This window comes from Schistocerca nitens, unplaced genomic scaffold (genome assembly GCF_023898315.1).
Source record: "Schistocerca nitens isolate TAMUIC-IGC-003100 unplaced genomic scaffold, iqSchNite1.1 HiC_scaffold_468, whole genome shotgun sequence".
Taxonomy (NCBI): domain Eukaryota; kingdom Metazoa; phylum Arthropoda; class Insecta; order Orthoptera; family Acrididae; genus Schistocerca; species Schistocerca nitens.
Genome location: NW_026046001.1, coordinates 5,900,606 through 5,927,972, shown reverse-complemented (window position 1 = coordinate 5,927,972; position 27,367 = coordinate 5,900,606).

Genomic DNA, 27,367 nt, shown 5'->3' with positions numbered 1-27,367 from the left:
TGTAGTAAAAACCTTAGAAAATCTACGTGTTTCGTCATTCACCATCGAATCGATATAACGCGAGATCGTCACATTGGTCGCATTTCTCTCTGAAACGGTTACATTTATGGTCTGCCAGCCCTTGTCGCGTGCTGCGGTATGTGGGGACAATACAAGCAGCACAGTAGATCACAGGAGAAGCATCTAAGTTGATGCAATCGCCCAGTAAGAAGAGCTACAATTATAGTTTTAGTTATCGATTATTGAATTATTGGTCGGTTTGGTGCCTTGGACATGACAGAGGACCTTAAGATTTTGCATGAACCGAGGACTGGCAGCCACGTAACACGAGAAAATGTGAAAAGTGTTAATATGTAGTAAAAACCTTAGAAAATCTCCGTGTTTCGTCATTCACCATCGAATCGATATAACGCGAGATCGTCACATTGGTCGCATTTCTCTCTGAAACGGTTACATTTATGGTCTGCCAGCCCTTGTCGCGTGCTGCGGTATGTGGGGACAATACAAGCAGCACAGTAGAACACAGGAGAAGCATCTAAGTTGATGCAATCGCCCAGTAAGAAGAGCTACATTTATAGTTTTAGTTATCGATTATTGAATTATTGGTCGGTTTGGTGCCTTGGACATGACCGAGGACCTTAAGATTGTGCATGAACCGAGGACTGGCAGCCACGTAACACGAGAAAATGTGAAAAGTGTTAATATGTTGTAAAAACCTTAGAAAATCTCCGTGTTTCGTCATTCACCATCGAATCGATATAACGCGAGATCGTCACATTGGTCGCATTTCTCTCTGAAACGGTTACATTTATGGTCTGCCAGCCCTTGTCGCGTGCTGCGGTATGTGGGGACAATACAAGCAGCACAGTAGAACACAGGAGAAGCATCTAAGTTGATGCAATCGCCCAGTAAGAAGAGCTACATTTATAGTTTTAGTTATCGATTATTGAATTATTGGTCGGTTTGGTGCCTTGGACATGACCGAGGACCTTAAGATTTTGCATGAACCGAGGACTGGCAGCCACGTAACACGAGAAAATGTGAAAAGTGTTAATATGTAGTAAAATCCTTAGAAAATCTCCGTGTTTCGTCATTCACCATCGAATCGATATAACGCGAGATCGACACATTTTCGCATTTCTCTCTGAAACGGTTACATTTATGGTCTGCCAGCCCTTGTCGCGTGCTGCGGTATGTGGGGACAATACAAGCAGCACAGTAGAACACAGGAGAAGCATCTAAGTTGATGCAATCGCCCAGTAAGAAGAGCTACATTTATAGTTTTAGTTATCGATTATTGAATTATTGGTCGGTTTGGTGCCTTGGACATGACCGAGGACCTTAAGATTGTGCATGAACCGAGGACTGGTACCCACGTAACACGAGAAAATATGAAAAGTGTTAATATGTAGTAAAAACCTTAGAAAATCTCCGTGTTTCGTCATTCACCATCGAATCGATATAACGCGAGATCGTCACATTGGTCGCATTTCTCTCTGAAACGGTTACATTTATGGTCTGCCAGCCCTTGTCGCGTGCTGCGGTATGTGGGGACAATACAAGCAGCACAGTAGAACACAGGAGAGGCATCTAAGTTGATGCAATCGCCCAGTAAGAAGAGCTACATTTATAGTTTTAGTTATCGATTATTGAATTATTGGTCGGTTTGGTGCCTTGGACATGACCGAGGACCTTAAGATTTTGCATGAACCGAGGACTGGCAGCCACGTAACAAGAGAAAATGTGAAAAGTGTTAATATGTAGTAAAAACCTTAGAAAATCTCCGTGTTTCGTCATTCACCATCGAATCGAAATAACGCGAGATCGTCACATTGGTCGCATTTCTCTCTGAAACGGTTACATTTATGGTCTGCCAGCCCTTGTCGCGTGCTGCGGTATGTGGGGACAATACAAGCAGCACAGTAGAACACAGGAGAAGCATCTAAGTTGATGCAATCGCCCAGTAAGAAGAGCTACATTTATAGTTTTAGCTATCGATTATTGAATTATTGGTCGGTTTGGTGCCTTGGACATGACCGAGGACCTTAAGATTTTGCATGAACCGAGGACTGGCAGCCACGTAACACGAGAAAATGTGAAAAGTGTTAATATGTAGTAAAAACCTTAGAAAATCTCCGTGTTTCGTCATTCACCATCGAATCGATATAACGCGAGATCGTCACATTGGTCGCATTTCTCTCTGAAACGGTTACATTTATGGTCTGCCAGCCCTTGTCGCGTGCTGCGGTATGTGGGGACAATACAAGCAGCACAGTAGAACACAGGAGAAGCATCTAAGTTGATGCAATCGCCCAGTAAGAAGAGCTACATTTATAGTTTTAGTTATCGATTATTGAATTATTGGTCGGTTTGGTGCCTTGGACATGACCGAGGACCTTAAGATTTTGCATGAACCGAGGACTGGCAGCCACGTAACACGAGAAAATGTGAAAAGTGTTAATATGTTGTCAAAACCTTAGAAAATCTCCGTGTTTCGTCATTCACCATCGAATCGATATAACGCGAGATCGTCACATTGGTCGCATTTCTCTCTGAAACGGTTACATTTATGGTCTGCCAGCCCTTGTCGCGTGCTGCGGTATGTGGGGACAATACAAGCAGCATAGTAGAACACAGGAGAAGCATCTAAGTTGATGCAATCGCCCAGTAAGAAGAGCTACATTTATAGTTTTAGTTATCGATTATTGAATTATTGGTCGGTTTGGTGCCTTGGACATGACAGGGGACCTTAAGATTTTGCATGAACCGAGGACTGGCAGCCACGTAACACGAGAAAATGTGAAAAGTGTTAATATGTAGTAAAAACCTTAGAAAATCTCCGTGTTTCGTCATTCACCATCGAATCGATATAACGCGAGATCGTCACATTGGTCGCATTTCTCTCTGAAACGGTTACATTTATGGTCTGCCAGCCCTTGTCGCGTGCTGCGGTATGTGGGGACAATACAAGCAGCACAGTAGAACACAGGAGAAGCATCTAAGTTGATGCAATCGCCCAGTAAGAAGAGCTACATTTATAGTTTTAGTTATCGATTATTGAATTATTGGTCGGTTTGGTGCCTTGGACATGACCGAGGACTTTAAGATTGTGCATGAACCGAGGACTGGTACCCACGTAACACGAGCAAATATGAAAAGTGTTAATATGTAGTAAAAACCTTAGAAAATCTCCGTGTTTCGTCATTCACCATCGAATCGATATAACGCGAGATCGTCACATTGGTCGCATTTCTCTCTGAAACGGTTACATTTATGGTCTGCCAGCCCTTGTCGCGTGCTGCGGTATGTGGGGACAATACAAGCAGCACAGTAGAACACAGGAGAAGCATCTAAGTTGATGCAATCGCCCAGTAAGAAGAGCTACATTAATAGTTTTAGTTATCGATTACTAAATTATTGGTCGGTTTGGTGCCTTGGACATGACCGAGGACCTTAAGATTTTGCATGAACCGAGGACTGGCAGCCACGTAACACGAGAAAATGTGAAAAGTGTTAATATGTAGTAAAAACCTTAGAAAATCTCCGTGTTTCGTCATTCACCATCGAATCGATATAACGCGAGATCGTCACATTGGTCGCATTTCTCTCTGAAACGGTTACATTTATGGTCTGCCAGCCCTTGTCGCGTGCTGCGGTATGTGGGGACAATACAAGCAGCACAGTAGAACACGGGAGAAGCATCTAAGTTGATGCAATCGTCCAGTAAGAAGAGCTACATTTATAGTTTTAGTTATCGATTATTGAATTATTGGTCGGTTTGGTGCCTTGGACATGACCGAGGACCTTAAGATTTTGCATGAACCGAGGACTGGCAGCCACGTAACACGAGAAAATGTGAAAAGTGTTAATATGTAGAAAAATCCTTAGAAAATCTCCGTGTTTCGTCATTCACCATCGAATCGATATAACGCGAGATCGACACATTGTTCGCATTTCTCTCTGAAACGGTTACATTTATGGTCTGCCAGCCCTTGTCGCGTGCTGCGGTATGTGGGGACAATACAAGCAGCACAGTAGAACACAGGAGAAGCATCTAAGTTGATGCAATCGCCCAGTAAGAAGAGCTACATTTATAGTTTTAGTTATCGATTATTGAATTATTGGTCGGTTTGGTGCCTTGGACATGACCGAGGACCTTAAGATTTTGCATGAACCGAGGACTGGCAGCCACGTAACACGAGAAAATATGAAAAGTGTTAATATGTTGTAAAAACCTTAGAAAATCTCCGTGTTTCGTCATTCACCATCGAATCGATATAACGCGAGATCGTCACATTGGTCGCATTTCTCTCTGAAACGGTTACATTTATGGTCTGCCAGCCCTTGTCGCGTACTGCGGTATGTGGGGACAATACAAGCAGCATAGTAGAACACAGGAGAAGCATCTAAGTTGATGCAATCGCCCAGTAAGAAGAGCTACATTTATAGTTTTAGTTATCGATTATTGAATTATTGGTCGGTTTGGTGCCTTGGACATGACAGGGGACCTTAAGATTTAGCATGAACCGAGGACTGGCAGCCACGTAACACGAGAAAATGTGAAAAGTGTTAATATGTAGTAAAAACCTTAGAAAATCTCCGTGTTTCGTCATTCACCATCGAATCGATATAACGCGAGATCGTCACATTGGTCGCATTTCTCTCTGAAACGGTTACATTTATGGTCTGCCAGCCCTTGTCGCGTGCTGCGGTATGTGGGGACAATACAAGCAGCACAGTAGAACACGGGAGAAGCATCTAAGTTGATGCAATCGTCCAGTAAGAAGAGCTACATTTATAGTTTTAGTTATCGATTATTGAATTATTGGTCGGTTTGGTGCCTTGGACATGACCGAGGACCTTAAGATTTTGCATGAACCGGGGACTGGCAGCCACGTAACACGAGAAAATGTGAAAAGTGTTAATATGTAGTAAAAACCTTAGAAAATCTCCGTGTTTCGTCATTCACCATCGAATCGATATAACGCGAGATCGTCACATTGGTCGCATTTCTCTCTGAAACGGTTACATTTATGTTCTGCCAACCCTTGTCGCGTGCTGCGGTATGTGGGGACAATACAAGCAGCACAGTAGAACACAGGAGAAGCATCTAAGTTGATGCAATCGCCCAGTAAGAAGAGCTACATTTATAGTTTTAGTTATCGATTATTGAATTATTGGTCGGTTTGGTGCCTTGGACATGACCGAGGACCTTAAGATTTTGCATGAACCGAGGACTGGCAGCCACGTAACACGAGAAAATGTGAAAAGTGTTAATATGTAGTAAAAACCTTAGAAAATCTCCGTGTTTCGTCATTCACCATCGAATCGATATAACGCGAGATCGTCACATTGGACGCATTTCTCTCTGAAACGGTTACATTTATGGTGTGCCAGCCCTTGTCGCGTGCTGCGGTATGTGGGGACAATACAAGCAGCACAGTAGAACACAGGAGAAGCATCTAAGTTGATGCAATCGCCCAGTAAGAAGAGCTACATTTATAGTTTTAGTTATCGATTATTGAATTATTGGTCGGTTTGGTGCCTTGGACATGACCGAGGACCTTAAGATTTTGCATGAACCGAGGACTGGCAGCCACGTAACACGAGAAAATGTGAAAAGTGTTAATATGTAGTAAAAACCTTAGAAAATCTCCGTGTTTCGTCATTCACCATCGAATCGATATAACGCGAGATCGTCACATTGGTCGCATTTCTCTCTGAAACGGTTACATTTATGGTCTGCCAGCCCTTGTCGCGTGCTGCGGTATGTGGGGACAATACAAGCAGCACAGTAGAACACAGGAGAAGCATCTAAGTTGATGCAATCGCCCAGTAAGAAGAGCTACATTTATAGTTTTAGTTATCGATTATTGAATTATTGGTCGGTTTGGTGCCTTGGACATGACCGAGGACCTTAAGATTTTGCATGAACCGAGGACTGGCAGCCACGTAACACGAGAAAATGTGAAAAGTGTTAATATGTAGTAAAAACCTTAGAAAATCTCCGTGTTTCGTCATTCACCATCGAATCGATATAACGCGAGATCGTCACATTGGTCGCATTTCTCTCTGAAACGGTTACATTTATGGTCTGCCAGCCCTTGTCGCGTGCTGCGGTATGTGGGGACAATACAAGCAGCACAGTAGAACACAGGAGAAGCATCTAAGTTGATGCAATCGCCCAGTAAGAAGAGCTACATTTATAGTTTTAGTTATCGATTATTGAATTATTGGTCGGTTTGGTGCCTTGGACATGACAGAGGACCTTAAGATTTTGCATGAACCGAGGACTGGCAGCCACGTAACACGAGAAAATGTGAAAAGTGTTAATATGTAGTAAAAACCTTAGAAAATCTCCGTGTTTCGTCATTCACCATCGAATCGATATAACGCGAGATCGTCACATTGGTCGCATTTCTCTCTGAAACGGTTACATTTATGGTCTGCCAGCCCTTGTCGCGTGCTGCGGTATGTGGGGACAATACAAGCAGCACAGTAGAACACAGGAGAAGCATCTAAGTTGATGCAATCGCCCAGTAAGAAGAGCTACATTTATAGTTTTAGTTATCGATTATTGAATTATTGGTCGGTTTGGTGCCTTGGACATGACCGAGGACCTTAAGATTTTGCATGAACCAAGGACTGGGAGCCACGTAACACGAGAAAATGTGAAAAGTGTTAATATGTAGTAAAAACCTTAGAAAATCTCCGTGTTTCGTCATTCACCATCGAATCGATATAACGCGAGATCGTCACATTGGTCGCATTTCTCTCTGAAACGGTTACATTTATGGTCTGCCAGCCCTTGTCGCGTGCTGCGGTATGTGGGGACAATACAAGCAGCACAGTAGAACACAGGAGAAGCATCTAAGTTGATGCAATCGCCCAGTAAGAAGAGCTACAATTATAGTTTTAGTTATCGATTATTGAATTATTGGTCGGTTTGGTGCCTTGGACATGACCGAGGACCTTAAGATTTTGCATGAACCGAGGACTGGCAGCCACGTAACACGAGAAAATGTGAAAAGTGTTAATATGTTGTAAAAACCTTAGAAAATCTCCGTGTTTCGTCATTCACCATCGAATCGATATAACGCGAGATCGTCACATTGGTCGCATTTCTCTCTGAAACGGTTACATTTATGGTCTGCCAGCCCTTGTCGCGTGCTGCGGTATGTGGGGACAATACAAGCAGCACAGTAGAACACAGGAGAAGCATCTAAGTTGATGCAATCGCCCAGTAAGAAGAGCTACAATTATAGTTTTAGTTATCGATTATTGAATTATTGGTCGGTTTGGTGCCTTGGACATGACCGAGGACCTTAAGATTTTGCATGAACCGAGGACTGGCAGCCACGTAACACGAGAAAATGTGAAAAGTGTTAATATGTAGTAAAAACCTTAGAAAATCTCCGTGTTTCGTCATTCACCATCGAATCGATATAACGCGAGATCGTCACATTGGTCGCATTTCTCTCTGAAACGGTTACATTTATGGTCTGCCAGCCCTTGTCGCGTGCTGCGGTATGTGGGGACAATACAAGCAGCACAGTAGAACACAGGAGAAGCATCTAAGTTGATGCAATCGCCCAGTAAGAAGAGCTACATTTATAGTTTTAGTTATCGATTATTGAATTATTGGTCGGTTTGGTGCCTTGGACATGACCGAGGACCTTAAGATTTTGCATGAACCGAGGACTGGCAGCCACGTAACACGAGAAAATGTGAAAAGTGTTAATATGTAGTAAAAACCTTAGAAAATCTCCGTGTTTCGTCATTCACCATCGAATCGATATAACGCGAGATCGTCACATTGGTCGCATTTCTCTCTGAAACGGTTACATTTATGGTCTGCCAGCCCTTGTCGCGTGCTGCGGTATGTGGGGACAATACAAGCAGCACAGTAGAACACAGGAGAAGCATCTAAGTTGATGCAATCGCCCAGTAAGAAGAGCTACATTTATAGTTTTAGTTATCGATTATTGAATTATTGGTCGGTTTGGTGCCTTGGACATGACCGAGGACCTTAAGATTTTGCATGAACCGAGGACTGGCAGCCACGTAACACGAGAAAATGTGAAAAGTGTTAATATGTAGTAAAAACCTTAGAAAATCTCCGTGTTTCGTCATTCACCATCGAATCGATATAACGCGAGATCGTCACATTGGTCGCATTTCTCTCTGAAACGGTTACATTTATGGTCTGCCAGGCCTTGTCGCGTGCTGCGGTATGTGGGGAGAATACAAGCAGCACAGTAGAACACAGGAGAAGCATCTAAGTTGATGCAATCGCCCAGTAAGAAGAGCTACAATTATAGTTTTAGTTATCGATTATTGAATTATTGGTCGGTTTGGTGCCTTGGACATGACCGAGGACCTTAAGATTTTGCATGAACCGAGGACTGGCAGCCACGTAACACGAGAAAATGTGAAAAGTGTTAATATGTTGTAAAAACCTTAGAAAATCTCCGTGTTTCGTCATTCACCATCGAATCGATATAACGCGAGATCGTCACATTGGTCGCATTTCTCTCTGAAACGGTTACATTTATGGTCTGCCAGCCCTTGTCGCGTGCTGCGGTATGTGGGGACAATACAAGCAGCACAGTAGAACACAGGAGAAGCATCTAAGTTGATGCAATCGCCCAGTAAGAAGAGCTACATTTATAGTTTTAGTTATCGATTATTGAATTATTGGTCGGTTTGGTGCCTTGGACATGACCGAGGACCTTAAGATTTTGCATGAACCGAGGACTGGCAGCCACGTAACACGAGAAAATGTGAAAAGTGTTAATATGTAGTAAAAACCTTAGAAAATCTCCGTGTTTCGTCATTCACCATCGAATCGATATAACGCGAGATCGTCACATTGGTCGCATTTCTCTCTGAAACTGTTACATTTATGGTCTGCCAGCCCTTGTCGCGTGCTGCGGTATGTGGGGACAATACAAGCAGCACAGTAGAACACAGGAGAAGCATCTAAGTTGATGCAATCGCCCAGTAAGAAGAGCTACATTTATAGTTTTAGTTATCGATTATTGAATTATTGGTCGGTTTGGTGCCTTGGACATGACCGAGGACCTTAAGATTTTGCATGAACCGAGGACTGGCAGCCACGTAACACGAGAAAATGTGAAAAGTGTTAATATGTAGTAAAAACCTTAGAAAATCTCCGTGTTTCGTCATTCACCATCGAATCGATATAACGCGAGATCGTCACATTGGTCGCATTTCTCTCTGAAACGGTTACATTTATGGTCTGCCAGCCCTTGTCGCGTGCTGCGGTATGTGGGGACAATACAAGCAGCACAGTAGAACACAGGAGAAGCATCTAAGTTGATGCAATCGCCCAGTAAGAAGAGCTACATTTATAGTTTTAGTTATCGATTATTGAATTATTGGTCGGTTTGGTGCCTTGGACATGACCGAGGACCTTAAGATTTTGCATGAACCGAGGACTGGCAGCCACGTAACACGAGAAAATGTGAAAAGTGTTAATATGTAGTAAAAACCTTAGAAAATCTCCGTGTTTCGTCATTCACCATCGAATCGATATAACGCGAGATCGTCACATTCGTCGCATTTCTCTCTGAAACGGTTACATTTATGGTCTGCCAGCCCTTGTCGCGTGCTGCGGTATGTGGGGAGAATACAAGCAGCACAGTAGAACACAGGAGAAGCATCTAAGTTGATGCAATCGCCCAGTAAGAAGAGCTACAATTATAGTTTTAGTTATCGATTATTGAATTATTGGTCGGTTTGGTGCCTTGGACATGACCGAGGACCTTAAGATTTTGCATGAACCGAGGACTGGCAGCCACGTAACACGAGAAAATGTGAAAAGTGTTAATATGTTGTAAAAACCTTAGAAAATCTCCGTGTTTCGTCATTCACCATCGAATCGATATAACGCGAGATCGTCACATTGGTCGCATTTCTCTCTGAAACGGTTACATTTATGGTCTGCCAGCCCTTGTCGCGTGCTGCGGTATGTGGGGACAATACAAGCAGCACAGTAGAACACAGGAGAAGCATCTAAGTTGATGCAATCGCCCAGTAAGAAGAGCTACATTTATAGTTTTAGTTATCGATTATTGAATTATTGGTCGGTTTGGTGCCTTGGACATGACCGAGGACCTTAAGATTTTGCATGAACCGAGGACTGGCAGCCACGTAACACGAGAAAATGTGAAAAGTGTTAATATGTAGTAAAAACCTTAGAAAATCTCCGTGTTTCGTCATTCACCATCGAATCGATATAACGCGAGATCGTCACATTGGTCGCATTTCTCTCTGAAACTGTTACATTTATGGTCTGCCAGCCCTTGTCGCGTGCTGCGGTATGTGGGGACAATACAAGCAGCACAGTAGAACACAGGAGAAGCATCTAAGTTGATGCAATCGCCCAGTAAGAAGAGCTACATTTATAGTTTTAGTTATCGATTATTGAATTATTGGTCGGTTTGGTGCCTTGGACATGACCGAGGACCTTAAGATTTTGCATGAACCGAGGACTGGCAGCCACGTAACACGAGAAAATGTGAAAAGTGTTAATATGTTGTCAAAACCTTAGAAAATCTCCGTGTTTCGTCATTCACCATCGAATCGATATAACGCGAGATCGTCACATTGGTCGCATTTCTCTCTGAAACGGTTACATTTATGGTCTGCCAGCCCTTGTCGCGTGCTGCGGTATGTGGGGACAATACAAGCAGCACAGTAGAACACAGGAGAAGCATCTAAGTTGATGCAATCGCCCAGTAAGAAGAGCTACATTTATAGTTTTAGTTATCGATTATTGAATTATTGGTCGGTTTGGTGCCTTGGACATGACCGAGGACCTTAAGATTTTGCATGAACCGAGGACTGGCAGCCACGTAACACGAGAAAATGTGAAAAGTGTTAATATGTAGTAAAAACCTTAGAAAATCTCCGTGTTTCGTCATTCACCATCGAATCGATATAACGCGAGATCGTCACATTGGTCGCATTTCTCTCTGCAACGGTTACATTTATGGTCTGCCAGCCCTTGTCGCGTGCTGCGGTATGTGGGGACAATACAAGCAGCACAGTAGAACACAGGAGAAGCATCTAAGTTGATGCAATCGCCCAGTAAGAAGAGCTACATTTATAGTTTTAGTTATCGATTATTGAATTATTGGTCGGTTTGGTGCCTTGGACATGACCGAGGACCTTAAGATTGTGCATGAACCGAGGACTGGTACCCACGTAACACGAGAAAATGTGAAAAGTGCTAATATGTAGTAAAAACCTTAGAAAATCTCCGTGTTTCGTCATTCACCATCGAATCGATATAACGCGAGATCGTCACATTGGTCGCATTTCTCTGCGGTATGTGGGGACAATACAAGCAGCACAGTAGAACACAGGAGAAGCATCTAAGTTGATGCAATCGCCCAGTAAGAAGAGCTACATTTATAGTTTTAGTTATCGATTATTGAATTATTGGTCGGTTTGGTGCCTTGGACATGACCGAGGACCTTAAGATTGTGCATGAACCGAGGACTGGTACCCACGTAACACGAGAAAATGTGAAAAGTGCTAATATGTAGTAAAAACCTTAGAAAATCTCCGTGTTTCGTCATTCACCATCGAATCGATATAACGCGAGATCGTCACATTGGTCGCATTTCTCTCTGAAACGGTTACATTTATGGTCTGCCAGCCCTTATCGCGTGCTGCGGTATGTGGGGACAATACAAGCAGCACAGTAGAACACAGGAGAAGCATCTAAGTTGATGCAATCGCCCAGTAAGAAGAGCTACATTTATAGTTTTAGTTATCGATTATTGAATTATTGGTCGATTTGGTGCCTTGGACATGACCGAGGACCTTAAGATTTTGCATGAACCGAGGACTGGCAGCCACGTAACACGAGAAAATGTGAAAAGTGTTAATATGTAGTAAAAACCTTAGAAAATCTCCGTGTTTCGTGATTCACCATCGAATCGATATAACGCGTGATCGTCACATTGGTCGCATTTCTCTCTGAAACGGTTACATTTATGGTCTGCCAGCCCTTGTCGCGTGCTGCGGTATGTGGGGACAATACAAGCAGCACAGTAGAACACAGGAGAAGCATCTAAGTTGATGCAATCGCCCAGTAAGAAGAGCTACATTTATAGTTTTAGTTATCGATTATTGAATTATTGGTCGGTTTGGTGCCTTGGACATGACCGAGGACCTTAAGATTTTGCATGAACCGAGGACTGGCAGCCACGTAACACGAGAAAATGTGAAAAGTGTTAATATGTAGTAAAAACCTTAGAAAATCTCCGTGTTTCGTCATTCACCATCGAATCGATATAACGCGAGATCGTCACATTGGTCGCATTTCTCTCTGAAACGGTTACATTTATGGTCTGCCAGCCCTTGTCGCGTGCTGCGGTATGTGGGGACAATACAAGCAGCACAGTAGAACACAGGAGAAGCATCTAAGTTGATGCAATCGCCCAGTAAGAAGAGCTACATTTATAGTTTTAGTTATCGATTATTGAATTATTGGTCGGTTTGGTGCCTTGGACATGACCGAGGACCTTAAGATTTTGCATGAACCGAGGACTGGCAGCCACGTAACACGAGAAAATGTGAAAAGTGTTAATATGTAGTAAAAACCTTAGAAAATCTCCGTGTTTCGTCATTCACCATCGAATCGATATAACGCGAGATCGTCACATTGGTCGCATTTCTCTCTGAAACGGTTACATTTATGGTCTGCCAGCCCTTGTCGCGTGCTGCGGTATGTGGGGACAATACAAGCAGCACAGTAGAACACAGGAGAAGCATCTAAGTTGATGCAATCGCCCAGTAAGAAGAGCTACAATTATAGTTTTAGTTATCGATTATTGAATTATTGGTCGGTTTGGTGCCTTGGACATGACCGAGGACCTTAAGATTTTGCATGAACCGAGGACTGGCAGCCACGTAACACGAGAAAATGTGAAAAGTGTTAATATGTAGTAAAAACCTTAGAAAATCTCCGTGTTTCGTCATTCACCATCGAATCGATATAACGCGAGATCGTCACATTGGTCGCATTTCTCTCTGAAACGGTTACATTTATGGTCTGCCAGCCCTTGTCGCGTGCTGCGGTATGTGGGGACAATACAAGCAGCACAGTAGAACACAGGAGAAGCATCTAAGTTGATGCAATCGCCCAGTAAGAAGAGCTACAATTATAGTTTTAGTTATCGATTATTGAATTATTGGTCGGTTTGGTGCCTTGGACATGACCGAGGACCTTAAGATTTTGCATGAACCGAGGACTGGCAGCCACGTAACACGAGAAAATGTGAAAAGTGTTAATATGTTGTAAAAACCTTAGAAAATCTCCGTGTTTCGTCATTCACCATCGAATCGATATAACGCGAGATCGTCACATTGGTCGCATTTCTCTCTGAAACGGTTACATTTATGGTCTGCCAGCCCTTGTCGCGTGCTGCGGTATGTGGGGACAATACAAGCAGCACAGTAGAACACAGGAGAAGCATCTAAGTTGATGCAATCGCCCAGTAAGAAGAGCTACATTTATAGTTTTAGTTATCGATTATTGAATTATTGGTCGGTTTGGTGCCTTGGACATGACCGAGGACCTTAAGATTTTGCATGAACCGAGGACTGGCAGCCACGTAACACGAGAAAATGTGAAAAGTGTTAATATGTTGTCAAAACCTTAGAAAATCTCCGTGTTTCGTCATTCACCATCGAATCGATATAACGCGAGATCGTCACATTGGTCGCATTTCTCTCTGAAACGGTTACATTTATGGTCTGCCAGCCCTTGTCGCGTGCTGCGGTATGTGGGGACAATACAAGCAGCACAGTAGAACACAGGAGAAGCATCTAAGTTGATGTAATCGCCCAGTAAGAAGAGCTACATTTATAGTTTTAGTTATCGATTATTGAATTATTGGTCGGTTTGGTGCCTTGGACATGACCGAGGACCTTAAGATTTTGCATGAACCGAGGACTGGCAGCCACGTAACACGAGAAAATGTGAAAAGTGTTAATATGTAGTAAAAACCTTAGAAAATCTCCGTGTTTCGTCATTCACCATCGAATCGATATAACGCGAGATCGTCACATTGGTCGCATTTCTCTCTGAAACGGTTACATTTATGGTCTGCCAGCCCTTGTCGCGTGCTGCGGTATGTGGGGACAATACAAGCAGCACAGTAGAACACAGGAGAAGCATCTAAGTTGATGCAATCGCCCAGTAAGAAGAGCTACATTTATAGTTTTAGTTATCGATTATTGAATTATTGGTCGGTTTGGTGCCTTGGACATGACCGAGGACCTTAAGATTTTGCATGAAGCGAGGACTGGCAGCCACGTAACACGAGAAAATGTGAAAAGTGTTAATATGTAGTAAAAACCTTAGAAAATCTCCGTGTTTCGTCATTCACCATCGAATCGATATAACGCGAGATCGTCACATTGGTCGCATTTCTCTCTGAAACGGTTACATTTATGGTCTGCCAGCCCTTGTCGCGTGCTGCGGTATGTGGGGACAATACAAGCAGCACAGTAGAACACAGGAGAAGCATCTAAGTTGATGCAATCGCCCAGTAAGAAGAGCTACATTTATAGTTTTAGTTATCGATTATTGAATTATTGGTCGGTTTGGTGCCTTGGACATGACCGAGGACCTTAAGATTGTGCATGAACCGAGGACTGGTACCCACGTAACACGAGAAAATGTGAAAAGTGCTAATATGTAGTAAAAACCTTAGAAAATCTCCGTGTTTCGTCATTCACCATCGAATCGATATAACGCGAGATCGTCACATTGGTCGCATTTCTCTCTGAAACGGTTACATTTATGGTCTGCCAGCCCTTATCGCGTGCTGCGGTATGTGGGGACAATACAAGCAGCACAGTAGAACACAGGAGAAGCATCTAAGTTGATGCAATCGCCCAGTAAGAAGAGCTACATTTATAGTTTTAGTTATCGATTATTGAATTATTGGTCGATTTGGTGCCTTGGACATGACCGAGGACCTTAAGATTTTGCATGAACCGAGGACTGGCAGCCACGTAACACGAGAAAATGTGAAAAGTGTTAATATGTAGTAAAAACCTTAGAAAATCTCCGTGTTTCGTGATTCACCATCGAATCGATATAACGCGAGATCGTCACATTGGTCGCATTTCTCTCTGGAACGGTTACATTTATGGTCTGCCAGCCCTTGTCGCGTGCTGCGGTATGTGGGGACAATACAAGGAGCACAGTAGAACACAGGAGAAGCATCTAAGTTGATGCAATCGCCCAGTAAGAAGAGCTACATTTATAGTTTTAGTTATCGATTATTGAATTATTGGTCGGTTTGGTGCCTTGGACATGACCGAGGACCTTAAGATTTTGCATGAACCGAGGACTGGCAGCCACGTAACACGAGAAAATGTGAAAAGTGTTAATATGTAGTAAAAACCTTAGAAAATCTCCGTGTTTCGTCATTCACCATCGAATCGATATAACGCGAGATCGTCACATTGGTCGCATTTCTCTCTGAAACGGTTATATTTATGGTCTGCCAGCCCTTGTCGCGTGCTGCGGTATGTGGGGACAATACAAGCAGCACAGTAGAACACAGGAGAAGCATCTAAGTTGATGCAATCGCCCAGTAAGAAGAGCTACATTTATAGTTTTAGTTATCGATTATTGAATTATTGGTCGGTTTGGTGCCTTGGACATGACAGAGGACCTTAAGATTTTGCATGAACCGAGGACTGGCAGCCACGTAACACGAGAAAATGTGAAAAGTGTTAATATGTAGTAAAAACCTTAGAAAATCTCCGTGTTTCGTCATTCACCATCGAATCGATATAACGCGAGATCGTCACATTGGTCGCATTTCTCTCTGAAACGGTTACATTTATGGTCTGCCAGCCCTTGTCGCGTGCTGCGGTATGTGGGGAGAATACAAGCAGCACAGTAGAACACAGGAGAAGCATCTAAGTTGATGCAATCGCCAAGTAAGAAGAGCTATATTTATAGTTTTAGTTATCGATTATTAAATTATTGGTCGGTTTGGTGCCTTGGACATGACCGAGGACCTTAAGATTGTGCATGAACCGAGGACTGGCAGCCACGTAACACGAGAAAATGTGAAAAGTGTTAATATGTAGTAAAAACCTTAGAAAATCTCCGTGTTTCGTCATTCACCATCGAATCGATATAACGCGAGATCGACACATTGGTCGCATTTCTCTCTGAAACGGTTACATTTATGGTCTGCCAGCCCTTGTCGCGTGCTGCGGTATGTGGGGACAATACAAGCAGCACAGTAGAACACAGGAGAAGCATCTAAGTTGATGCAATCGCCCAGTAAGAAGAGCTACATTTATAGTTTTAGTTATCGATTATTGAATTATTGGTCGGTTTGGTGCCTTGGACATGACAGAGGACCTTAAGATTTTGCATGAACCGAGGACTGGCAGCCACGTAACACGAGAAAATGTGAAAAGTGTTAATATGTAGTAAAAACCTTAGAAAATCTCCGTGTTTCGTCATTCACCATCGAATCGATATAACGCGAGATCGTCACATTGGTCGCATTTCTCTCTGAAACGGTTACATTTATGATCTGCCAGCCCTTGTCGCGTGCTGCGGTATGTGGGGACAATACAAGCAGCACAGTAGAACACAGGAGAAGCATCTAAGTTGATGCAATCGCCCAGTAAGAAGAACTACATTTATAAATTTAGTTATCGATTATTGAATTATTGGTCGGTTTGGTGCCTTGGACATGACCGAGGACCTTAAGATTTTGCATGAACCGAGGACTGGCAGCCACGTAACACGAGAAAATGTGAAAAGTGTTAATATGTAGTAAAAACCTTAGAAAATCTCCGTGTTTCGTTATTCACCATCGAATCGATATAACGCGAGATCGTCACATTAGTCGCATTTCTCTCTGAAACGGTTACATTTATGGTCTGCCAGCCCTTGTCGCGTGCTGCGGTATGTGGGGACAATACAAGCAGCACAGTAGAACACAGGAGAAGCATCTAAGTTGATGGAATCGCCCAGTAAGAAGATCTACATTTATAGTTTTAGTTATCGATTATTGAATTATTGGTCGGTTTGGTGCCTTGGACATGACCGAGGACCTTAAGATTTTGCATGAACCGAGGACTGGCAGCCACGTAAGACGAGAAAATGTGAAAAGTGTTAATATGTAGTAAAAACCTTAGAAAATCTCCGTGTTTCGTCATTCACCATCGAATCGATATAACGCGAGATCGTCACATTGGTCGCATTTCTCTCTGAAACGGTTACATTTATGGTCTGCCAGCCCTTGTCGCGTGCTGCGGTATGTGGGGACAATACAAGCAGCACAGTAGAACACAGGAGAAGCATCTAAGTTGATGCAATCGCCCAGTAAGAAGAGCTACATTTATAGTTTTAGTTATCGATTATTGAATTATTGGTCGGTTTGGTGCCTTGGACATGACCGAGGACCTTAAGATTGTGCATGAACCGAGGACCGGTACCCACGTAACACGAGAAAATGTGAAAAGTGCTAATATGTAGTAAAAACCTTAGAAAATCTCCGTGTTTCGTCATTCACCATCGAATCGATATAACGCGAGATCGTCACATTGGTCGCATTTCTCTCTGAAACGGTTACATTTATGGTCTGCCAGCCCTTGTCGCGTGCTGCGGTATGTGGGGACAATACAAGCAGCACAGTAGAACACAGGAGAAGCATCTAAGTTGATGCAATCGCCCAGTAAGAAGAACTACATTTATAGTTTTAGTTATCGATTATTGAATTATTGGTCGGTTTGGTGCCTTGGACATGACCGAGGACCTTAAGATTTTGCATGAACCGAGGACTGGCAGCCACGTAACACGAGAAAATGTGAGAAGTGTTAATATGTAGTAAAAACCTTAGAAAATCTCCGTGTTTCGTAATTCACCATCGAATCGATATAACGCGAGATCGTCACATTGGTCGCATTTCTCTCTGAAACGGTTACATTTATGGTCTGCCAGCGCTTGTCGCGTGCTGCGGTATGTGAGGACAATACAAGTAGCACAGTAGAACACAGGAGAAGCATCTAAGTTGATGCAATCGCCCAGTAAGAAGAGCTACATTTATAGTTTTAGTTATCGATTATTGAATTATTGGTCGGTTTGGTGCCTTGGACATGACCGAGGACCTTAAGATTGTGCATGAACCGAGGACTGGTACCCACGTAACACGAGAAAATGTGAAAAGTGCTAATATGTAGTAAAAACCTTAGAAAATCTCCGTGTTTCGTCATTCACCATCGAATCGATATAACGCGAGATCGTCACATTGGTCGCATTTCTCTCTGAAACGGTTACATTTATGGTCTGCCAGCCCTTGTCGCGTGCTGCGGTATGTGGGGACAATACAAGCAGCACAGTAGAACACAGGAGAAGCATCTAAGTTGATGCAATCGCCCAGTAAGAAGAGCTACATTTATAGTTTTAGTTATCGATTATTGAATTAATGGTCGGTTTGGTGCCTTGGACATGACCGAGGACCTTAAGATTTTGCATGAACCGAGGACTGGCAGCCACGTAACACGAGAAAATGTGAAAAGTGTTAATATGTAGTAAAAACCTTAGAAACTCCCCGTGATTCGTCATTCACCATCGAATCGATATAACGCGAGATCGTCACATTGTTCGCATTTCTCTCTGAAACGGTTACATTTATGGTCTGCCAGCCCTTGTCGCGTGCTGCGGTATGTGGGGACAATACAAGCGGCACAGTAGAACACAGGAGAAGCATCTAAGTTGATGCAATCGCCCAGTAAGAAGAGCTACATTTATAGTTTTAGTTATCGATTATTGAATTATTGGTCAGTTTGGTGCCTTGGACATGACCGAGGACCTTAAAATTGTGCATGAACCGAGGACTGGTACCCACGTAACACGAGAAAATGTGAAAAGTGCTAATATGTAGTAAAAACCTTAGAAAATCTCCGTGTTTCGTCATTCACCATCGAATCGATATAACGCGAGATCGTCACATTGGTCGCATTTCTCTCTGAAACGGTTACATTTATGGTCTGCCAGGCCTTGTCGCGTGCTGCGGTATGTGGGGACAATACAAGCAGCACAGTAGAACACAGGAGAAGCATCTAAGTTGATGCAATCGCCCAGTAAGAAGAGCTACATTTATAGTTTTAGTTATCGATTATTGAATTATTGGTCGGTTTGGTGCCTTGGGCATGACCGAGGACCTTAAGATTTTGCATGAACCGAGGACTGGCAGCCACGTAACACGAGAAAATGTGAAAAGTGTTAATATGTAGTAAAAACCTTAGAAAATCTCCGTGTTTCGTCATTCACCATCGAATCGATATAACGCGAGATCGTCACATTGGTCGCATTTCTCTCTGAAACGGTTACATTTATGGTCTGCCAGCCCTTGTCGCGTGCTGCGGTATGTGGGGACAATACAAACAGCACAGTAGAACACAGGAGCAGCATCTAAGTTGATGCAATCGCCCAGTAAGAAGAGCTACATTTATAGTTTTAGGTATCGATTATTGAATTATTGGTCGGTTTGGTGCCTTGGACATGACCGAGGACCTTAAGATTGTGCATGAACCGAGGACTGGTACCCACGTAACACGAGAAAATGTGAAAAGTGCTAATATGTAGTAAAAACCTTAGAAAATCTCCGTGTTTCGTCATTCACCATCGAATCGATATAACGCGAGATCGTCACATTGGTCGCATTTCTCTCTGAAACGGATACATTTATGGTCTGCCAGCCCTTGTCGCGTGCTGCGGTATGTGGGGACAATACAAGCAGCACAGTAGAACACAGGAGAAGCATCTAAGTTGATGCAATCGCCCAGTAAGAAGAGCTACATTTATAGTTTTAGTTATCGATTATTAAATTATTGGTCGGTTTGGTGCCTTGGACATGGCCGAGGACCTTAAGATTGTGCATGAACCGAGGACTGGTACCCACGTAACACGAGAAAATGTGAAAAGTGTTAATATGCAGTAAAAACCTTAGAAAATCTCCGTGTTTCATCATTCACCATCGAATCGATATAACGCGAGATCGTCACATTGGTCGCATTTCTCTCTGAAACGGTTACATTTATGGTCTGCCAGCCCTTGTCACGTGCTGCGGTATGTGGGGACAATACAAGCAGCACAGTAGAACACAGGAGAAGCATCTAAGTTGATGCAATCGCCCAGTAAGAAGAGCTACATTTATAGTTTTAGTTATCGATTATTAAATTATTGGTCGGTTTGGTGCCTTGGACATGGCCGAGGACCTTAAGATTGTGCATGAACCGAGGACTGGCAGCCACGTAACACGAGAAAATGTGAAAAGTGTTAATATGCAGTAAAAACCTTAGAAAATCTCCGTGTTTCATCATTCACCATCGAATCGATATAACGCGAGATCGTCACATTGGTCGCATTTCTCTCTGAAACGGTTACATTTATGGTCTGCCAGCCCTTGTCACGTGCTGCGGTATGTGGGGACAATACAAGCAGCACAGTAGAACACAGGAGAAGCATCTAAGTTGATGCAATCGCCCAGTAAGAAGAGCTACATTTATAGTTTTAGTTATCGATTATTGAATTATTGGTCGGTTTGGTGCCTTGGACACGACCGAGGACCTTAAGATTGTACATGAACCGAGGACTGGTACCCACGTAACACGAGAAAATGTGAAAAGTGCTAATATGTAGTAAAAACCTTAGAAAATCTCCGTGTTTCGTCATTCACCATCGAATCGATATAACGCGAGATCGTCACATTGGTCGCATTTCTCTCTGAAACGGTTACATTTATGGTCTGCCAGCCCTTGTCGCGTGCTGCGGTATGTGGGGACAATACAAGCAGCACAGTAGAACACAGGAGAAGCATCTAAGTTGATGCAATCGCCCAGTAAGAAGAGCTACATTTATAGTTTTAGTTATCGATTATTGAATTATTGGTCGGTTTGGTGCCTTGGACATGACCGAGGACCTTAAGATTTTGCATGAACCGAGGACTGGCAGCCACGTAACACGAGAAAATGTGAAAAGTGTTAATATGTAGTAAAAACCTTAGAAAATCTCCGTGTTTCGTAATTCACCATCGAATCGATATAACGCGAGATCGTCACATTGGTCGCATTTCTCTCTGAAACGGTTACATTTATGGTCTGCCAGCGCTTGTCGCGTGCTGCGGTATGTGGGGACAATACAAGCAGCACAGTAGAACACAGGAGAAGCATCTAAGTTGATGCAATCGCCCAGTAAGAAGAGCTACATTTATAGTTTTAGTTATCGATTATTGAATTATTGGTCGGTTTGGTGCCTTGGACATGACCGAGGACCTTAAGATTGTGCATGAACCGAGGACTGGTACCCACGTAACACGAGAAAATGTGAAAAGTGCTAATATGTAGTAAAAACCTTAGAAAATCTCCGTGTTTCGTCATTCACCATCGAATCGATATAACGCGAGATCGTCACATTGGTCGCATTTCTCTCTGAAACGGTTACATTTATGGTCTGCCAGCCCTTGTCGCGTGCTGCGGTATGTGGGGACAATACAAGCAGCACAGTAGAACACAGGAGAAGCATCTAAGTTGATGCAATCGCCCAGTAAGAAGAGCTACATTTATAGTTTTAGTTATCGATTATTGAATTAATGGTCGGTTTGGTGCCTTGGACATGACCGAGGACCTTAAGATTTTGCATGAACCGAGGACTGGCAGCCACGTAACACGAGAATATGTGAAAAGTGTTAATATGTAGTAAAAACCTTAGAAACTCTCCGTGTTTCGTCATTCACCATCGAATCGATATAACGCGAGATCGTCACATTGTTCGCATTTCTCTCTGAAACGGTTACATTTATGGTCTGCCAGCCCTTGTCGCGTGCTGCGATATGTGGGGACAATACAAGCGGCACAGTAGAACACAGGAGAAGCATCTAAGTTGATGCAATCGCCCAGTAAGAAGAGCTACATTTATAGTTTTAGTTATCGATTATTGAATTATTGGTCAGTTTGGTGCCTTGGACATGACCGAGGACCTTAAAATTGTGCATGAACCGAGGACTGGTACCCACGTAACACGAGAAAATGTGAAAAGTGCTAATATGTAGTAAAAACCTTAGAAAATCTCCGTGTTTCGTCATTCACCATCGAATCGATATAACGCGATATCGTCACATTGGTCGCATTTCTCTCTGAAACGGTTACATTTATGGTCTGCCAGGCCTTGTCGCGTGCTGCGGTATGTGGGGACAATACAAGCAGCACAGTAGAACACAGGAGAAGCATCTAAGTTGATGCAATCGCCCAGTAAGAAGAGCTACATTTATAGTTTTAGTTATCGATTATTGAATTATTGGTCGGTTTGGTGCCTTGGGCATGACCGAGGACCTTAAGATTTTGCATGAACCGAGGACTGGCAGCCACGTAACACGAGAAAATGTGAAAAGTGTTAATATGTAGTAAAAACCTTAGAAAATCTCCGTGTTTCGTCATTCACCATCGAATCGATATAACGCGAGATCGTCACATTGGTCGCATTTCTCTCTGAAACGGTTATATTTATGGTCTGCCAGCCCTTGTCGCGTGCTGCGGTATGTGGGGACAATACAAGCAGCACAGTAGAACACAGGAGCAGCATCTAAGTTGATGCAATCGCCCAGTAAGAAGAGCTACATTTATAGTTTTAGGTATCGATTATTGAATTATTGGTCGGTTTGGTGCCTTGGACATGACCGAGGACCTTAAGATTGTGCATGAACCGAGGACTGGTACCCACGTAACACGAGAAAATGTGAAAAGTGCTAATATGTAGTAAAAACCTTAGAAAATCTCCGTGTTTCGTCATTCACCATCGAATCGATATAACGCGAGATCGTCACATTGGTCGCATTTCTCTCTGAAACGGATACATTTATGGTCTGCCAGCCCTTGTCGCGTGCTGCGGTATGTGGGGACAATACAAGCAGCACAGTAGAACACAGGAGAAGCATCTAAGTTGATGCAATCGCCCAGTAAGAAGAGCTACATTTATAGTTTTAGTTATCGATTATTAAATTATTGGTCGGTTTGGTGCCTTGGACATGGCCGAGGACCTTAAGATTGTGCATGAACCGAGGACTGGCAGCCACGTAACACGAGAAAATGTGAAAAGTGTTAATATGCAGTAAAAACCTTAGAAAATCTCCGTGTTTCGTCATTCACCATCGAATCGATATAACGCGAGATCGTCACATTGGTCGCATTTCTCTCTGAAACGGTTACATTTATGGTCTGCCAGCCCTTGTCACGTGCTGCGGTATGTGGGGACAATACAAGCAGCACAGTAGAACACAGGAGAAGCATCTAAGTTGATGCAATCGCCCAGTAAGAAGAGCTACATTTATAGTTTTAGTTATCGATTATTGAATTATTGGTCGGTTTGGTGCCTTGGACACGCCCGAGGACCTTAAGATTGTGCATGAACCGAGGACTAGTACCCACGTAACACGAGAAAATGTGAAAAGTGCTAATATGTAGTAAAAACCTTAGAAAATCTCCGTGTTTCGTCATTCACCATCGAATCGATATAACGCGAGATCGTCACATTGGTCGCATTTCTCTCTGAAACGGTTACATTTATGGTCTGCCAGCCCTTGTCGCGTGCTGCGGTATGTGGGGACAATACAAGCAGCACAGTAGAACACAGGAGAAGCATCTAAGTTGATGCAATCGCCCAGTAAGAAGAGCTACATTTATAGTTTTAGCTATCGATTATTGAATTATTGGTCGGTTTGGTGCCTTGGACATGACCGAGGACCTTAAGATTTTGCATGAACCGAGGACTGGCAGCCACGTAACACGAGAAAATGTGAAAAGTGTTAATATGTAGTAAAAACCTTAGAAAATCTCCGTGTTTCGTCATTCACCATCGAATCGATATAACGCGAGATCGTCACATTGGTCGCATTTCTCTCTGAAACGGTTACATTTATGGTCTGCCAGCCCTTGTCGCGTGCTGCGGTATGTGGGGACAATACAAGCAGCACAGTAGAACACAGGAGAAGCATCTAAGTTGATGCAATCGCCCAGTAAGAAGAGCTACATTTATAGTTTTAGCTATCGATTATTGAATTATTGGTCGGTTTGGTGCCTTGGACATGACCGAGGACCTTAAGATTTTGCATGAACCGAGGACTGGCAGCCACGTAACACGAGAAAATGTGAAAAGTGTTAATATGTAGTAAAAACCTTAGAAAATCTCCGTGTTTCGTCATTCACCATCGAATCGATATAACGCGAGATCGTCACATTGGTCGCATTTCTCTCTGAAACGGTTACATTTATGGTCTGCCAGCCCTTGTCGCGTGCTGCGGTATGTGGGGACAATACAAGCAGCACAGTAGAACACAGGAGAAGCATCTAAGTTGATGCAATCGCCCAGTAAGAAGAGCTACATTTATAGTTTTAGTTATCGATTATTAAATTATTGGTCGGTTTGGTGCCTTGGACATGACCGTGGACCTTAAGATTGTGCATGAACCGAGGACTGGCAGCCACGTAACACGAGAAAATGTGAAAAGTGTTAATATGTAGTAAAAACCTTAGAAAATCTCCGTGTTTCGTCATTCACCATCGAATCGATATAACGCGAGATCGTCACATTGGTCGCATTTCTCTCTGAAACGGTTACATTTATGGTCTGCCAGCCCTTGTCGCGTGCTGCGGTATGTGGGGACAATACAAGCAGCACAGTAGAACACAGGAGAAGCATCTAAGTTGATGCAATCGCCCAGTAAGAAGAGCTACATTTATAGTTTTAGTTATCGATTATTAAATTATTGGTCGGTTTGGTGCCTTGGACATGGCCGAGGACCTTAAGATTGTGCATGAACCGAGGACTGGCAGCCACGTAACACGAGAAAATGTGAAAAGTGTTAATATGCAGTAAAAACCTTAGAAAATCTCCGTGTTTCGTCATTCACCATCGAATCGATATAACGCGAGATCGTCACATTGGTCGCATTTCTCTCTGAAACGGTTACATTTATGGTCTGCCAGCCCTTGTCACGTGCTGCGGTATGTGGGGACAATACAAGCAGCACAGTAGAACACAGGAGAAGCATCTAAGTTGATGCAATCGCCCAGTAAGAAGAGCTACATTTATAGTTTTAGCTATCGATTATTGAATTATTGGTCGGTTTGGTGCCTTGGACATGACCGAGGACCTTAAGATTTTGCATGAACCGAGGACTGGCAGCCACGTAACACGAGAAAATGTGAAAAGTGTTAATATGTAGTAAAAACCTTAGAAAATCTCCGTGTTTCGTCATTCACCATCGAATCGATATAACGCGAGATCGTCACATTGGTCGCATTTCTCTCTGAAACGGTTACATTTATGGTCTGCCAGCCCTTGTCGCGTGCTGCGGTATGTGGGGACAATACAAGCAGCACAGTAGAACACAGGAGAAGCATCTAAGTTGATGCAATCGCCCAGTAAGAAGAGCTACATTTATAGTTTTAGTTATCGATTATTAAATTATTGGTCGGTTTGGTGCCTTGGACATGACCGTGGACCTTAAGATTGTGCATGAACCGAGAACTGGCAGCCACGTAACACGAGAAAATGTGAAAAGTGTTAATATGTAGTAAAAACCTTAGAAAATCTCCGTGTTTCGTCATTCACCATCGAATCGATATAACGCGAGATCGTCACATTGGTCGCATTTCTCTCTGAAACGGTTACATTTATGGTCTGCCAGCCCTTGTCGCGTGCTGCGGTATGTGGGGACAATACAAGCAGCACAGTAGAACACAGGAGCAGCATCTAAGTTGATGCAATCGCCCAGTAAGAAGAGCTACATTTATAGTTTTAGGTATCGATTATTGAATTATTGGTCGGTTTGGTGCCTTGGACATGACCGAGGACCTTAAGATTGTGCATGAACCGAGGACTGGTACCCACGTAACACGAGAAAATGTGAAAAGTGCTAATATGTAGTAAAAACCTTAGAAAATCTCCGTGTTTCGTCATTCACCATCGAATCGATATAACGCGAGATCGTCACATTGGTCGCATTTCTCTCTGAAACGGATACATTTATGGTCTGCCAGCCCTTGTCGCGTGCTGCGGTATGTGGGGACAATACAAGCAGCACAGTAGAACACAGGAGAAGCATCTAAGTTGATGCAATCGCCCAGTAAGAAGAGCTACATTTATAGTTTTAGTTATCGATTATTAAATTATTGGTCGGTTTGGTGCCTTGGACATGGCCGAGGACCTTAAGATTGTGCATGAACCGAGGACTGGCAGCCACGTAACACGAGAAAATGTGAAAAGTGTTAATATGCAGTAAAAACCTTAGAAAATCTCCGTGTTTCGTCATTCACCATCGAATCGATATAACGCGAGATCGTCACATTGGTCGCATTTCTCTCTGAAACGGTTACATTTATGGTCTGCCAGCCCTTGTCACATGCTGCGGTATGTGGGGACAATACAAGCAGCACAGTAGAACACAGGAGAAGCATCTAAGTTGATGCAATCGCCCAGTAAGAAGAGCTACATTTATAGTTTTAGTTATCGATTATTGAATTATTGGTCGGTTTGGTGCCTTGGACATGACCGAGGACCTTAAGATTGTGCATGAACTGAGGACTGGCAGCCACGTAACACGAGAAAATGTGAAAAGTGTTAATATGTAGTAAAAACCTTAGAAAATCTCCGTGTTTCGTCATTCACCATCGAATCGATATAACGCGAGATCGTCACATTGGTCGCATTTCTCTCTGAAACGGTTCCATTTATGGTCTGCCGGCCCTTGTCGCGTGCTGCGGTATGTGGGGACAATACAAGCAGCACAGTAGAACACAGGAGAAGCATCTAAGTTGATGCAATCGCCCAGTAAGAAGAGCTACATTTATAGTTTTAGTTATCGATTATTGAATTATTGGTCGGTTTGGTGCCTTGGACATGACCGAGGACCTTAAGATTTTGCATGAACCGAGGACTGGCAGCCACGTAACACGAGAAAATGTGAAAAGTGTTAATATGTAGTAAAAACCTTAGAAAATCTCCGTGTTTCGTCATTCACCATCGAATCGATATAACGCGAGATCGTCACATTGGTCGCATTTCTCTCTGAAACGGTTCCATTTATGGTCTGCCGGCCCTTGTCGCGTGCTGCGGTATGTGGGGACAATACAAGCAGCACAGTAGAACACAGGAGAAGCATCTAAGTTGATGCAATCGCCCAGTAAGAAGAGCTACATTTATAGTTTTAGTTATCGATTATTGAATTATTGGTCGGTTTGGTGCCTTGGACATGACCGAGGACCTTAAGATTATGCATGAACCGAG